The sequence below is a fragment of the Podarcis filfolensis genome, assembly GCF_964270895.1.
Source record: "Podarcis filfolensis genome assembly, chromosome: W".
Classification (NCBI taxonomy): domain Eukaryota; kingdom Metazoa; phylum Chordata; class Lepidosauria; order Squamata; family Lacertidae; genus Podarcis; species Podarcis filfolensis.
Window position 1 is genome coordinate 13048839 of NC_139619.1, and position 13965 is coordinate 13062803.

Consider the following 13965-nt stretch of genomic DNA (forward strand, 5'->3'; position numbering starts at 1 on the left):
TGTACTCGCCTGTGAGTCTCATCATGATCAGTGGGACTTCTTCCCGAGCCGGCGGTGCATAAGATGGGCTGCACCCCTTGCACCCAACTTGTACCTAAAACTCTGCACAAGCCTGCACCAGAGAAGAGTGGAGCTGGAAGGGACCCCTGAGGGTCATCAAGCCAACCCCCTGGGGCAATGCAGGAATCTCAAGTAGACTATCCCTGACCGATGGCCCCCCATCTTCTGTTTTTCCTCTCAGCCAGGACCCACAACAACGGAGACTGGAGGTGGGGGGAAAGATAAATTTTGACGAGGGAAAGGCAATGGGGCAGATTTGTCAGGCGCACACAGGCACAGCTTGAAGACTTTACGCAGAGAGGAACCCCACACGGGAGACACAGATACACAAGCACACAGAAGTCAATAACCCAAGAGTGGCTTCTAAGTGGGGGGTTGGCTGAGGACAGGGTGGGGCGGAAACATGTGGAGCTTTGCAGAGGGGAGGCAGAAAGCGTTTGTCAGAGGGAAACTCACTTTTCCTTTTTAGAAACCGGCCAAGATCCCTTCTGCATTTGCAGCGCTGCCCCCAAAGTGACCCTTTCAATCCACTTGATAGTCCAGCTGTAGGCGCTGGTCTTCCAGGCAGAATGAAAGGCGCACCCACCGATCCCGCTTCCTTCCTCTCCCCTTCCTGCCCCCCTCCGTTCTTTGCTCACCTGCCTCCTTCCCGTCCTCTCCCCTGCCTGCCTCCTCCAGCCGGGAGCGCCCACCCACGACCCCCAGCTTCCCGAGCCTACAGTGAATGTGTCCCCCCCCCCCGCAGGATGACACCCAGTGCGGACCGTCCCCACCCTGCTCCGCCACTGCTCTGGAAGAAGCTGTTCTGCTGAGAGCACGACATCTCTGAAGACTCGGCTGGGGTTCTGTAATCTCTGGTGATACATCCCACTGGCTGAGGTGTGGTGAGCTGCAGACTGACTCCCACAAGTCACCAGCTGAGAGGTCCATGGTCCAGATGCCACTACACCCATAGGTGCTGAAAAGTAACAACTTGAATGGCTCTGAAAGGAAATCAGACAAATTCAACGTTGAGATTTCTATGCTGTCCATCGGACTGGGTTGCCCCAGCCATTCTGGGTGCTGCCAGCAAATTGAAACATCCAAAACAGTAAAACACCCCAAAATCTTTCCTGTACCAAAGCCAATTGGATTGACTGTTGAATCTTCTTCCAAGTACTTTGGAAAGGACAGGAGCTTTCCCTGCACTTGAGAGCAGTCAGCTAACGTAGGGGTACAGGCCAGGCCACAGGCCACTCCCAGCTCAATCCCCTCACCTCAGCATCGGCCGCCTGAGGCAGCTGCCTCACTCTGGCTCATCAGAGGTCCGGCCCTGCTTGGGAATATGAGTGGGAGAGGGCCATTGCACTCAGGTCCTGCTTATGGGCTTGTTGTGAGCCTCTGCTGGGCAACTATGGGGAACAAGGTGCTGGACTAGATCATCCATTGGTCTAATCCAGAAGGACTGTTCTTACATCCGGGGTGGACTGGAGGCAACTCCAACTTGCAAAAAGCCCTGGAACACCAAGAATTGCAGACTCCCACACTAGCAAGCAAATGAGCTATTGCTTCGCTTCTTAAAACAAAAGAAAAAAACAAACCCATGTCCAGTAGCAAACAGACCAATGAAAGTTGCATTTTTACGTGGGTAGGAAGGGTGTCATTTTCCTTTGGCTGATTTAGGTCCTCGGCTTTTAGACTCCAGAACTGGCACAAACAGGGATGGAACTCTGCTTCAGTTCAAAGGGAGGTATGATTGGCAGGCAAGGTGACTGAAATATACTCAGAATCGCAAAGTGATTTCATGCTCTTTATTCAGCTCATAGTGGTGAGGAGGAATGAATGAAAGTCCCCTCAAGGTATCTGCTTTATATACATTTTTTACACAATGGGCTGCACATGATTGGCTAATTCCGGAATTCTACTGTAAGCCAATCAGGTTGTGGATTCACTTCTATCTGGAGCATGATTGGGTGGTTCCTGCCAACCAATCATACTGCTGCATTGTTCTAGGACCAATCAGACTGCTGCATTCTGAATCCTATTGTTTTAGGACCAATCAGACTGCTGCCTTTTGGATCCTATTGTTCTAGGACCAATCAGACTGCTGCAGTTTGGATCCTATTCAACTCAGTACATAACACCCCTCCCCTCTAAGTTCCAGTCCTGCCCGGGAGGTCGCATTCATAGTCCTCAAGGTACGCCGGCGGCCTACGTGTGCGTTGCGGCCTGGGGTGTTCCCTGGTCTGGGGTTCAGGTTCTGGCTCGTGTTCCAAGGATGCTGGCTGTGATGGGGCTGTATGGTCTGGCGCAACCGGCTCGCTCAGTCGTGGTTCTGGTTCCAGTGTCCTTTCGGCCTCACGGGTCCTCTCTGTATTTACTGATTCTGCCTCTCCTGCTTGCCCCTGCTGCTCTATGGGCCTCACTGCCCCACTGTTCCCTTGGGACTCCTCTGACCTGTCCTCCTCCTCCTGGTTTTCTCCCGGGAATCGTCACCGTATCTGGTCGCAGTGGCGGTGCCAGCATTGCCCCCCCATCTGTTAGCACCTCGTACGACACGGGGCCAGTGACCCTGGTGACTGTGGCGGGTACCCATGCAGGGCCTGCTCCAAAATTCTTTGCATACACTGGGTCCTGGGCCTCGAAGGTCCGGGGGTTCCTGCCTTCCCCCACCACTACCTCATCCTGAGCTCTATCGGGGTGAAGGCGGTCCAATCTGATTGCAAGGCGCCGACCCATTAGTAGTTCAACGGGGCTCCGGCCAGTCGTTGAGCTGGGGGTGCTGTGCTGTGCTAGAAGGAATGTGGCAAGGCGGTACTCCCAATCCCCTTGCGTCATGCGGCGAAGGGTGTCCTTGGTGGTCCGCACCATGCGTTCTGCTTGGCCATTGGTGGCAGGGTGGAATGGCGCCGAACGGATGTGGCGGATGGCGTTCTGCGCTGTGAAGGTTTGGAATTCTCCTGACGTAAATGCAGTCCCGTTGTCTGAGACGAGAGTGTCAGGGAGCCCGTGGGTTGCAAACAGCCTGCGTAGTACCCGGATGGCTGCGGACATAGAAGTGGACGGTACCAGTGCGACTTCCAGCCATTTGGTGTAGGAGTCCACCACTATGAAGAATGTTTTCCCCTGAAAGGGGCCAGCAAAGTCCACATGCAGGCGTGACCATGGTGCTCGGGCGGACTCCCAGGACTGGACTGGGGCCCTTGGGGGATCTGGGCAGGATTCTTGGCAGGCCTGGCAGTGTTTGACCCAGGCCTCTATCTCTCCGTCGATCCCCGGCCACCACACGTAACTCCTGGCAAGGGCCTTCATTCTTACTACCCCTGGGTGTGTCTCGTGTAGGGCTGTAAGGACCCTTTTGCGGAGGGGCTGGGGAACAACGACCATGCTTCCCCATAACAGGCACCCCTTGTGGGCCGACAGTTCATGTTTGCGGGTTGTGTAGCCGGCGAATTCTGGCCCGGGGCTGCTGCTGGGCCATCCCCTCCACACCCAGTCCAGGATCCGGGAGATGACCCTATATTTCTTGGAATGGTGTGCAACTTCTTGTGCCTGAATGGGGCGCTCGGGAAGCAGCTCCAGGCTCATAACCTCTTGTGCAGGTGCTGGGTCGGGGCCTGTTTCCGGTAGTGGTAGCCTGCTGAGGGCGTCCGCATGGCCCATTGCCTTCGCAGGGCGGTGAATCAGTGCATACTGGTAGCTGGCAAGGAAAACTGACCACCTGAGGACGCGAAGAGACAGCACTTGGGGGGTCTGCTTTTCGGGGGCAAACAAGCCAAGCAACGGCTTGTGGTCAGTCACCACGGTGAAGGGCCGCCCGTACAAGAAATCATGGAATTTTTTTACTCCCTTCACGATTGCCAGACCCTCCTTGTCGATTTGCGAGTAGTTCCGCTCGGTTGCGTTGAGTGTCTGGGAAAAGTATGCCACCGGTACCTCTCTTCCATCCGGGAGTTGGTGTCCCAGGACAGCGCCAATGCCATAGGGTGAGGCGTCGCATGCTAGCACCACCGGCAGCCTCTCGGCGAAGTGTGCCAAGACCGAGTTTGAGACAAGCAAGTCCTTGACTGCCTGGAATGCGGCCTCCTGGCGCTGGCCCCACACCCAAGGGGCCCGCTTGTCCAGGAGTCTGTGTAGGGGCTCCGCTACCGCCACCTTGTGGGGAAGGAAGGAATGGTAAAAGTTCAATAGTCCCAAGAAGGCCTGAAGTTCAGTCTTGTTCTTGGGTGCTGGGGCATCACAAATGGCCCGTACCTTGTCCCCAGTCGGGTGGACCCCTTCTGCGTCCACCATAAATCCCAGAAAGTCCACCTGAGGCACTCCTAGTAGACATTTTTCCCGCTTCACCTTGAGACCCGCCGTCTGGAAACGGTGCAGAACAGTGCGGAGGCGGTCCTCAAACTCCTCGGGTGTGGGCCCGGCAATCAACACATCATCGAAGAAGGGGGTGACACCAGGAATCCCTTTAAGGAGAGAGTCCATTAGATTCTGGAATATGCCTGGTGCCACGCTGACACTGAATTGCAGCCGCTTTACCCTGAACGCTCCTCTGTGCGTCACAATCGTCTGTGCCTCTGCTGTGGCCTCATCTACTGGCAGCTGTTGATATGCTTGGGCCAGGTCCAGCTTGCCAAAAATTTTCGACCCAGCCAGGGTATTAAGGACATGGCTGACCACTGGCACTGGGTATGCATGGGCCGTGAGGGCCTTGTTTATGGTACATTTGTAGTCTGCGCAGATGCGGACCGAACCATTAGGCTTGACGGGTGTGACGATTGGGGTTTCCCAGGGGGCATTAGGCACCGGCTCCAGCACTCCTTGCTCCACGAGTCGGTCCAATTCCTTGTCTATACGGGGTTTCAGGGCGAACGGGACCCAGCGGGCCTTGAGCCTGACTGGTCGTACTGCGGGGTCAAGCTGTAGAGCAATGGGGGGCCCGTATACTGTCCCAATTTCCCATCGTAAACCCCCGGAAATTCCTTGCATATGGCGTCCACGTCCACTTGTAAGGTAGTGTGGTTCACCCCGGTGACAGCTAGCCCCAGTGGTCCAAACCATGCCAATCCCAGTAAGCTAATGTAGGGGCCCTTGACCACAAGCAAGTCCAGTTGCCGCGTCCGCCCTCGGTACTGCACCCTGAAGGTCCCCACCCCCATTGTGGGGACCTTACGTTTCTGGAAGTCCCGGAGGGTGAATGGGGCCGGCCTGAGTTTGGGACCCCCAGTAGGACACAGTTTCCTTAAGGTCCTTGCCGAGATTATGGATAGAGTTGAACCCGTGTCAAGCTCCATGCGGCATGGGGCCCCCTCTATCTGTACCTCTACATAAATTTTCTCTACGTTGGGGTGGGGCAACTGGTATACCTGGAAGTCCGTGAGCTCCGTCGAGTTGCCTTGGTGCTTTGGGCCCCGGAACCTGGGGCTCTTGGATTGGTCATCTGATGCCTGGCGTCGGGTGGGCCGAGCCCGACACACCCGGACGATGTGTCCCAATTTTCTGCACTGCCTGCAATCTGCGTTGCGAAAACGGCAGGTCCTCCTCTCGTGACTTTCTCCACAGCTTGTGCAGTTCCCTCCTTCTCGTCGAGGCAGCTGTGGTATGTGGGCTGCTTGAGTGCGCTGCTGTACTCGGTGCACCTCCTCCCTGTTGGATCCTGAGTCGTCGGTGAGGTCTTCGTGGTGGACCCTCAGTTGGGACGGCTGGCTCGGCTGTGCCTCTTGCGTCGACCTCTCGGCAGCTTCCATTGCCAGGGCCTCCTCCAGAGCGACCTGGAACGTTAGGTTCTTCTTAGCGTAGAGGCGTCGTTGCAGCTTCTCATCCTTCAGGGCACCGACGAGGCGGTCACGAAGCATGTTCTCCAGCTCTGAGAAGTTGCAGAACCGGGCAGCTTGGTGGAGAGAGGTCACAAACCCAGTTATGGTTTCCCCAGGGGCTTGCCGCTTTGCGTAGAAGGCATTTCGACGAGCCACCACTGAGGGCTGTGGCGAAAAGTGCCCCTTCAGCTGTTCCATTATTGTTTTGTATGGAACAGTAGCAACGTCTTCAGGTGCAAGGAGAGCCCGGGCGATTTCAAATGTCTCCTCTCCGCAGACGCTGAAGAATATTGCCCTCTTCTTGGCGCCTTCTTCAATTCAATTCAATTCAAAATCCTTTATTAGGCATATCACACCTCACATTAACAAATAAACATCATATACAGACTGTATAAAATACGGGCTCAGCGAACACAATTTATCCCAGTCCTATTCTTAACTCCAAAAAATAAATCAATGTACATAAATAATATAATACAACACAGCAACATCACCTACCATTAAAACCACTAAGTCTCTTTATCATGGCCCATTCTTTCTTCATGGACAGCACTTAAAAATTCAGCCGCTATTAAAGTAATTTGATCATCACTGTCCGCCAGCAGGTCCTGAACAGTTGGTTGTGTAAAAAACTGTCTATTAAATTTTAGGGCCTCAAATAATTGTCTTCTGGCATAGCTGCCAAAATCACAGGAAAAGAATATATGCTCTAGAGTATCGGGTTCCTGCTTTCTGCATTTACAGAGACGCTCTGATTCTGGTATAGCTAAGTATCTTCCTCTCACTACCGCCGAGGGAAACATGTTAAATCTGGCCAACATAAACAGCCTACACGATTCATGTTTCTTCAGATTTGTCATGTATCCCTTTTGGAAATCTCTACACAAAGGGAGATTTAGGTGGATAGGAGAGCAGGTGCTGCGCTTTGCAACCTCAAGCATGGCGAGAACACTTTTTTCTGTGAGGGTCTTCCTGATAATTTCCCATATATCTTTGGGATCAGAGATTTCAAAATCAGTTAGAGTGAGCCCTATCGAATCCAGTTTTCTCCTACAAATCACTGATAGATTGTAGATTGCCCTATCACTTAAAAGATCGTAAAGTATAGTATTAGGGGATAGGGCTCTATAATGGAGGAAGATCCAATATTTCAAGGTCCTCAGCCATGCCCTTACTGATAAAGGCAGTATTCCCAGCTCACAACATATTGTTTCATATTTTACAGAGTTTGCAAGTCCTAATAATGACCTCAAAAGGGATGCGTGAAATTTATCCAACCTCTTGAGGTCACCTGAAATCCACACTGGTGTGCCGTATAGAAGTTGGGCACAGAGTTTCATGTCAATCACTTGCAATACAGCTGGAATAAATCTGTTTCCTACTGGAGAAAAAAAATAGGATTTAATATGGTGGGCTGTCACTTTGGCCTTAGCTATTGCAGCACATATATGTGTATTCCAATTCATATTATTTTTGAATGTGATTCCCAGATAATTGAAGTGCTTAACTTCCTGTATTAGATGTCCATTAATTATACAGCCTTTTGGGTTCCCTCTCTTTCTGAATTGCATAATCTTTGTCTTATCATAATTAATTTTGAGATTATTGAGAGAGCAGTAGTTTGAGAAACTCTTAAATAATTTTTTTAAACCCAAAACAGAGAGTGAAATAATTACAGCATCATCTGCATAAAGTAATAAAAAGAGTGGGCTATTGTTTAAATAAGGAGTATGAGTGGTTGCGTTTTGAAGAAATAATGGTAGGTCAGATAGAAATAAATTAAATAGGGTAGGGGCCAAGATACAGCCTTGCCTAACTCCTCGATTATTCAGAATAGGACCTGCAAGTCTACCATCTTTTGATACTTTAACATATATTTGGTTATTAGAATGTAAACTTTGAATCAATGTAAGTAGATATGGGTCGATACCAAGGTGTTCTAGTTTAGTCCATAGTTTATTGCGGTCGACCGAATCAAAGGCACTTTTTAAATCCACAAATGCCACAAAGAGTTTTCGTTTATTTCTCATGACATATTTATCCACAAGATGACTTAACACTAGACACTGGTCAAGAGTTGACGAGCCTGCCTTAAAACCAGCCTGCTCTTTACCAGGTAGACCTTTTGTCAGCATCCATTCTTCCAATTTAATAAGCAGAGATTTGGCATAGATTTTACTTATGCATGGTAACAAACTTATAGGCCTGTAGTTCTCTTGGCAATTCCTATCACCTTTTTTAAAGATTGGTACCACTATTGAGTTGTTCCACGACTTAGGTACAAGAGTTGAGTGATAGATAGAATTAAACAGCGGTACAAGTTTATTGGCCCACCATTCTACATCTAATCTCAACAGGTCTATTGGAATGCCATCCATACCAGGTGATTTCCCTTGCTTAAACGAAAAGATTATCCTTTTCATCTCCTCAACAGTAATTTGAAATTGTGTGGTTTTTGCCAGAGAAAATTTAAAATTTTCCTTTTTACAAACTTGGTGATCATAAAAAACGGCAGTAAAATGTGAAATCCAAGCCTCATCGCTTATATTAGGGAAATCAATGATATCTTTTATTGAGAGAAGTGACCAAAAAGTTTTGGTATCTTTAATTTCTAATGCAGCAACAATTTTAGTCCATTTGGCTAGTGCGAACTCAGATTTTTTTTCCAGGAGCATGTTCTTAAAAGCTTTTTTCATTTCAAAATAAGTCTTCCAGAGACCTTGAGAGTTGGTAATATAGGCTTCTTTTAGACAAGTTCTAAGTTCTTTCTTATAGTTAATGCAATCTTTATCAAACCAGTTATATTTATTTGAAGGTTTGTTGCTGAACTGAGGGTCTAAAAAAGAAGAAAATAAATCCTGGATAGTCTTATAATAACAATCATTATCCTCCAGGGGCATCAAATTTTGGTTAGCCACAGGTTCAAGAATAACTGGGTTATTTTCAAATACTGCTAATAGATCCTCCCTATTTTTATCACTTATATAAACTCTTTTGGCATAGATAGTCTTATCAATACTAATAAGAGGACTAATATCATTATTTCTAGGATTCATGTACATCTCTAAAACTATTGGGAAGTGGTCACTTTCTGAGCGAGGTACAACTGTAAAAGAGGCAACTTCATTTAACATTTCAACGGAAACTAGAGAATAGTCGATTACGCTCCTACCCCTTTTGGAGCTAAAGGTAAAGTTTCCTGGAATATCCGGCCACATTGAGCCATTCAAAAATGAGAGGTTAAATTCTAAAACCAATTGTAAGAGTTTTCCTCCCGCTTTATTAATAATGATGTCCTTTGAATTCCTCCCTATTCTCAATGGAAGAGGGGCGTCTTCAGCTAGATTTGAGACATAGTGTTTATAGAGAGCTGTATTATCTGATCCAATTCGAGCATTGGTGTCTCCCATTACAATCAGGGGGATATTTGGGGATTTACTACGTATTAAATACAACTCTTCAGAGACTATATTCCAACCATAATCTGGTCTAATTTCTAACTCTAAGGGAGGAAAATATATATTTAAAAGAAGAATTTCCCTGTAAACAATGGAAAATGATAATAGTTGTGCATACTGTCCAATATTTCTGATATAATTGATTTTAAGGTTAGAGGACTGTTTGATACCACAGATCAAACCAGCTTTAGGGCGACCTTTTGTTGACATTTTAGTAGCAGGTAAATTATAAGTAATAAAATTAGGAATATTTAAAGGTTTAAGAGACCAGGTTTCCTGCAGAAGTATTATATCATAAGACTCAAGAAAATTTATAAAATCAGAATCAGCTAATTTACATGAGAGTCCAGCTACATTCCAGGACATAATAGAGAGAGTTTGGAGAGATCTTTGATTTAAGGGTGCTAGTGAGGTATGCATGGTGCATTCCGGATGTCACACCAAGTTCCTCTGATTCTTACTATTAGCCCTTTCACCGGGTTCAGATAGTTCAGATGCTAATTCGATGATGTTGAAAGATGTATTCAGTATGCTCACATTTGAGGAGGGTGGAATGCTAAGATTGCAACCTGGCGCACCCATGCTGGGGACTTTATTTGGGGAGCCCAATTCAGTCTCCTTTAATTCTCTCATTTTATCCCATGCTAATGTAGTGACCAGGTTTGCCTCTGAGATGGGTTGCATGCGAGCTGGGTTATAGGAGGGGCATTTCGATTCCAAGATCTGAGAGGATGGATTCATCTCCGCAACAACCAATTGGCGTGGGGTGATGGAGGGTTTCCCGACCCATAAATCCAGCTCGTGACGATAGAAGCATGAAGCCTGATCTGGGACATAATCAGATATGTTTTGGTTGTGTGGTCCCAGTTGGTCCTTCGTCAGCTTTGTCAGACAAGAACGAAGGTTATTCAGTCTATAGAGTATTTTGTTCTGAGTTTCTTGGGGGAGAGCGCAGTAGGAGTTAATTAAGTTATTTTCAAAACTATCGAACCCGTTACCTTGGCTCGCCTCATATAAAGTCCCAGGAGAGTCTGGTCTTAGAAGATCATTAGTAAGTAACTCTGGATGGTGATTAGGCGAGTCCTCATTGGCTTTTATATCAATTAAAGTGTGGTATTCAGCCTTTTGATGAGGTGCTGCAGTCGAGGATTCAGGACTGGGGAATAGTGGGATAGGAGAGGCCTCATTCCTAAAGTATCTTGATATTCTTACACCACTTGTCTTTAGGTGTTCTCTGTGTTTATATATCAGTTTTGCCAATCTCCGATCATGGAATGTAACCACCGCCCTGGCAAGCAAGCCATCAAAATATAGATATTCCACTTTGTCCAACTCCGAGGGATTACTCAAAGTACCTGGCATGTATGCCTTAAGGAAGTTCAGTAAATGGACTTTGCGATCCTCTTGTGATATAAATCCTGGAGGCTTAGGATAGCTTGAAAAAACAAGCTTGTTTTGAAGCAACACCAGCTTCCAGTTCTTATTTGTTGGAATGCTCTCCTTATTGGATTTGGAGTTGTCTATGGTTAAAACGTAGGACCATGGGTCTTGGGGCAATAAATCTTGCTTAGGGCTTGGTGGTGGAGCATGCGCTGAAGGTTTTAGACAATCCAGAGCTTTATCAGCACAGACGTTTGGGGGCAAATCCTGTTTAACTGACTTCTTGGCTAAAGACTTCACCAGGTTCCCTCTAGTCCCAGAGGCTGTTGTGCTCTCAAGTAGGTTAAAAAGCTTTTTAAAAACCATTTTTTTATAATGCACTGACTTAATTTTTTTTATGTTTTTACTTTTTTTAACATTCTTTACAACTATGGGTCTTCTTTTACAAGCATTAGCTCTGCAGGCTTTCTTACCCTTCCTTAATGGGCCACTCCTACAGAGGGTGGAGGCGAGGCCATGGTTACTTTCTGATTCTGCAGGCATTCCGACGGGTTTTCTCCAGAAAGTTTTACAGGAGTCAGCCATGATGGTAAGAATTTTTGTGCAAATGTCCAGGTAGGACTTTATGGATTCAATGTCCTCAGTAAGGAGCACCAGCCATTTGATGATTGAGAGACCCTCTTCATTTGTCTCATGGGAATGAGGATAAGAGTCTTTCGAAGGTTTATTGTTTCCCGAGGCCAATTCCGAAATTTGTTTTAACATTAGTTCCTCCATTTTTTGATCTAACGATGGTTCGGGGGGAACTTGGGATTTGCCTTTCAGTTTCGGGGATGCCTCATCGGCTGTATCGAGGATGTTTTGTGTTGCTTCCAATATATTCAGGCTTTTATCACTGCTTTTAGTACACTCCTTTCTTTGCATAACCAGTCCTTCACTATGGCTGTAAGAGAGATTGGTAGGAGAGAGTAGAATTTCTCTTCCCTTCTTGTTCTTGTTCTCACTCATTTCAGTCGTTTCCTCATTTGTTCCACATTTTGCTTTGTTCATGTAGAAGCGAGTGATTTTTGTTTGCGCATTCTTTAGAGTGGTTCTTTTAAAGGTGGGTCTTACAGCCTTCAGAGAAAAGCCTGAGGTTTTGCAACCACTTCTGGTCATCACCATTGTTTCTTTAAAGCTGTAAATTATTTCTTTATTGTTGTAATAAACACGCTACAATGCTCAGCTGCATTAAAAGTTCACAGCAGGTTTCCTTCAGCTGTTAGCCTTCCTTATCACTTAAAACAATGATAAAACACTCAGTGTATCTTCTTAAAAAGTTACTTTTTTAAAAAAAGTTAGTAGGGGGAAAGAAACAATGGCCGCTAGGGCAACTCACTTTCCTTTTTCCGCTCTGCATATAGCTTTGCGTCTGTGCTGATTTCGGCTGTCAGCTGAACTCCACGAAATTTTTCTCTCCGGGTTCTCCTTGTTGCTCCGAGACTTCACTTTATGCTCCAGATTTCTTTAACTTGAGAGCAAGGTGCTTTCTCTGCGAGCTTGGGGCATCGCTATTCGGAGGTAGAAAGTGGCTTCCCTCGACCCACTGCTCCGCCCCGCCGTTCTCCAGTCAAACAATAAAACAATAAAACAATAAACTAAAAACAAAGCGAGGAGGTAATAAAACAGCTAGTAAAACGTTAAAACTCGGCGCCTTCTTCATCGGTGACCCCTTTGGCTTCTAGGAGAAAGGTGAAACGGGAGGCGTACGCTTCCCAGTCTCCAGATGCTGGGTTGAACGGCGAGAAGCTGCTGTCGGTTGCCATTCTGAGTTCCTTGTGTCCCGGAGCTGAAGCCTGGATACACGGTGTGAGGCAGCGGTGCGGCAGGTGGCGGTACTGCGGTGCTGTGTGTGGCAGTCAGCTCAGCGGGATCCCATCCTCGTCGCCAGTGAAATATACTCAGAGTCGCAAAGTGATTCCATGCTCTTTATTCAGCTCATAGTGGTGAGGAGGAATGAATGAAAGGTATCAAGGTATCTGCTTTATATACATTATTTACACAATGGGCTGCACATGATTGGCTAATTCCGGAATTCTACTGTAAGCCAATCAGGTTGTGGATTCACTTCTATCTGGAGCATGATTGGGTGGTTCCTGCCAACCAATCATACTGCTGCATTGTTCTAGGACCAGTCAGACTGCTGCATTCTGAATCCTATTGTTCTAGGACCAATCAGACTGCTGCCTTTTGGATCCTATTGTTCTAGGACCAATCAGACTGCTGCAGTTTGGATCCTATTCAACTCAGTACATAACAGTGACACAGCCAGTTATGTGGAAGGGAGGAGGAGGAGGGTGGGGAGGTCACAAGGGAGGAAAGAGCTCTGCACCTCAGCTCGGAATTATTTTGGAAGACTGGAGGGGAACAGAGGAAACCTTTCTTCCCTTTCAGTCTTTTCTCTCCCCCCCCCTCCTTTTTCCTCCCCCCCCCCTTTTTTAAGAATATGCTATACGGAATTCCCGAGGGGGAAATTCGCTACGGATCTTGCCTTCCCCAGAAACCCCTCCACATAGCTAGGGCGCGAGACAATGAGCTCGAGAAAGCCCTTTCCTTCCCCTGTCGCACCAAGCACCACATCTTTTTTTATGAAGAAAAGACCCTGCTTCCCTCTTTCTGGTATGAAAGCGTATCAATATGAACGGGGACTTGGGCATGAACTCTGTAATTACATACTGCTGCGTATAGCCCAATCAAAAGCATCGGATTTGGACAGCTAGCCAATAGCGGATAGCGGCCTCTAGTGGACAGAATCTTTCTTGTGCCGCTGCCTGTTTCCGTTCTGCAGAGCAGCGGAGCTTTGCCAGCTTGACTGAGCTCGTGAGTGGCCGCCTGCTGAGAGAACAATGGACTCAGTCCATCAAAAGCCCATGAACTGGTTTCTATTGCCAAAAGTGATCCTTTGTTGCAAGAAATCTGTCAAGCCACTTCCCTCATGGACTGCTGGCTTAGGAAAAGCCCCTCACTTCAGAAAATCCTCGAAAATCAACCTCCTGCATCAATTTCCTCCATTCCAACGCCATTCTTGCCCTTAAGGAAAGGACTCTTTCCCCCTCTATCTCCCGCCATAATCCCTCAAGCGTGAGGACACGTGTACACCCAGGGAAGTGCCCAAAGGTGACAATTACTGAGCAGTTAGTTGGCCAAAAGGGACGCGAGTGGCGCTGTGGGTAAAACCTCAGCGCCTAGGACTTGCCGATCGTCAGGTCGGCGGTTCGAATCCCCACGGCGGGGTG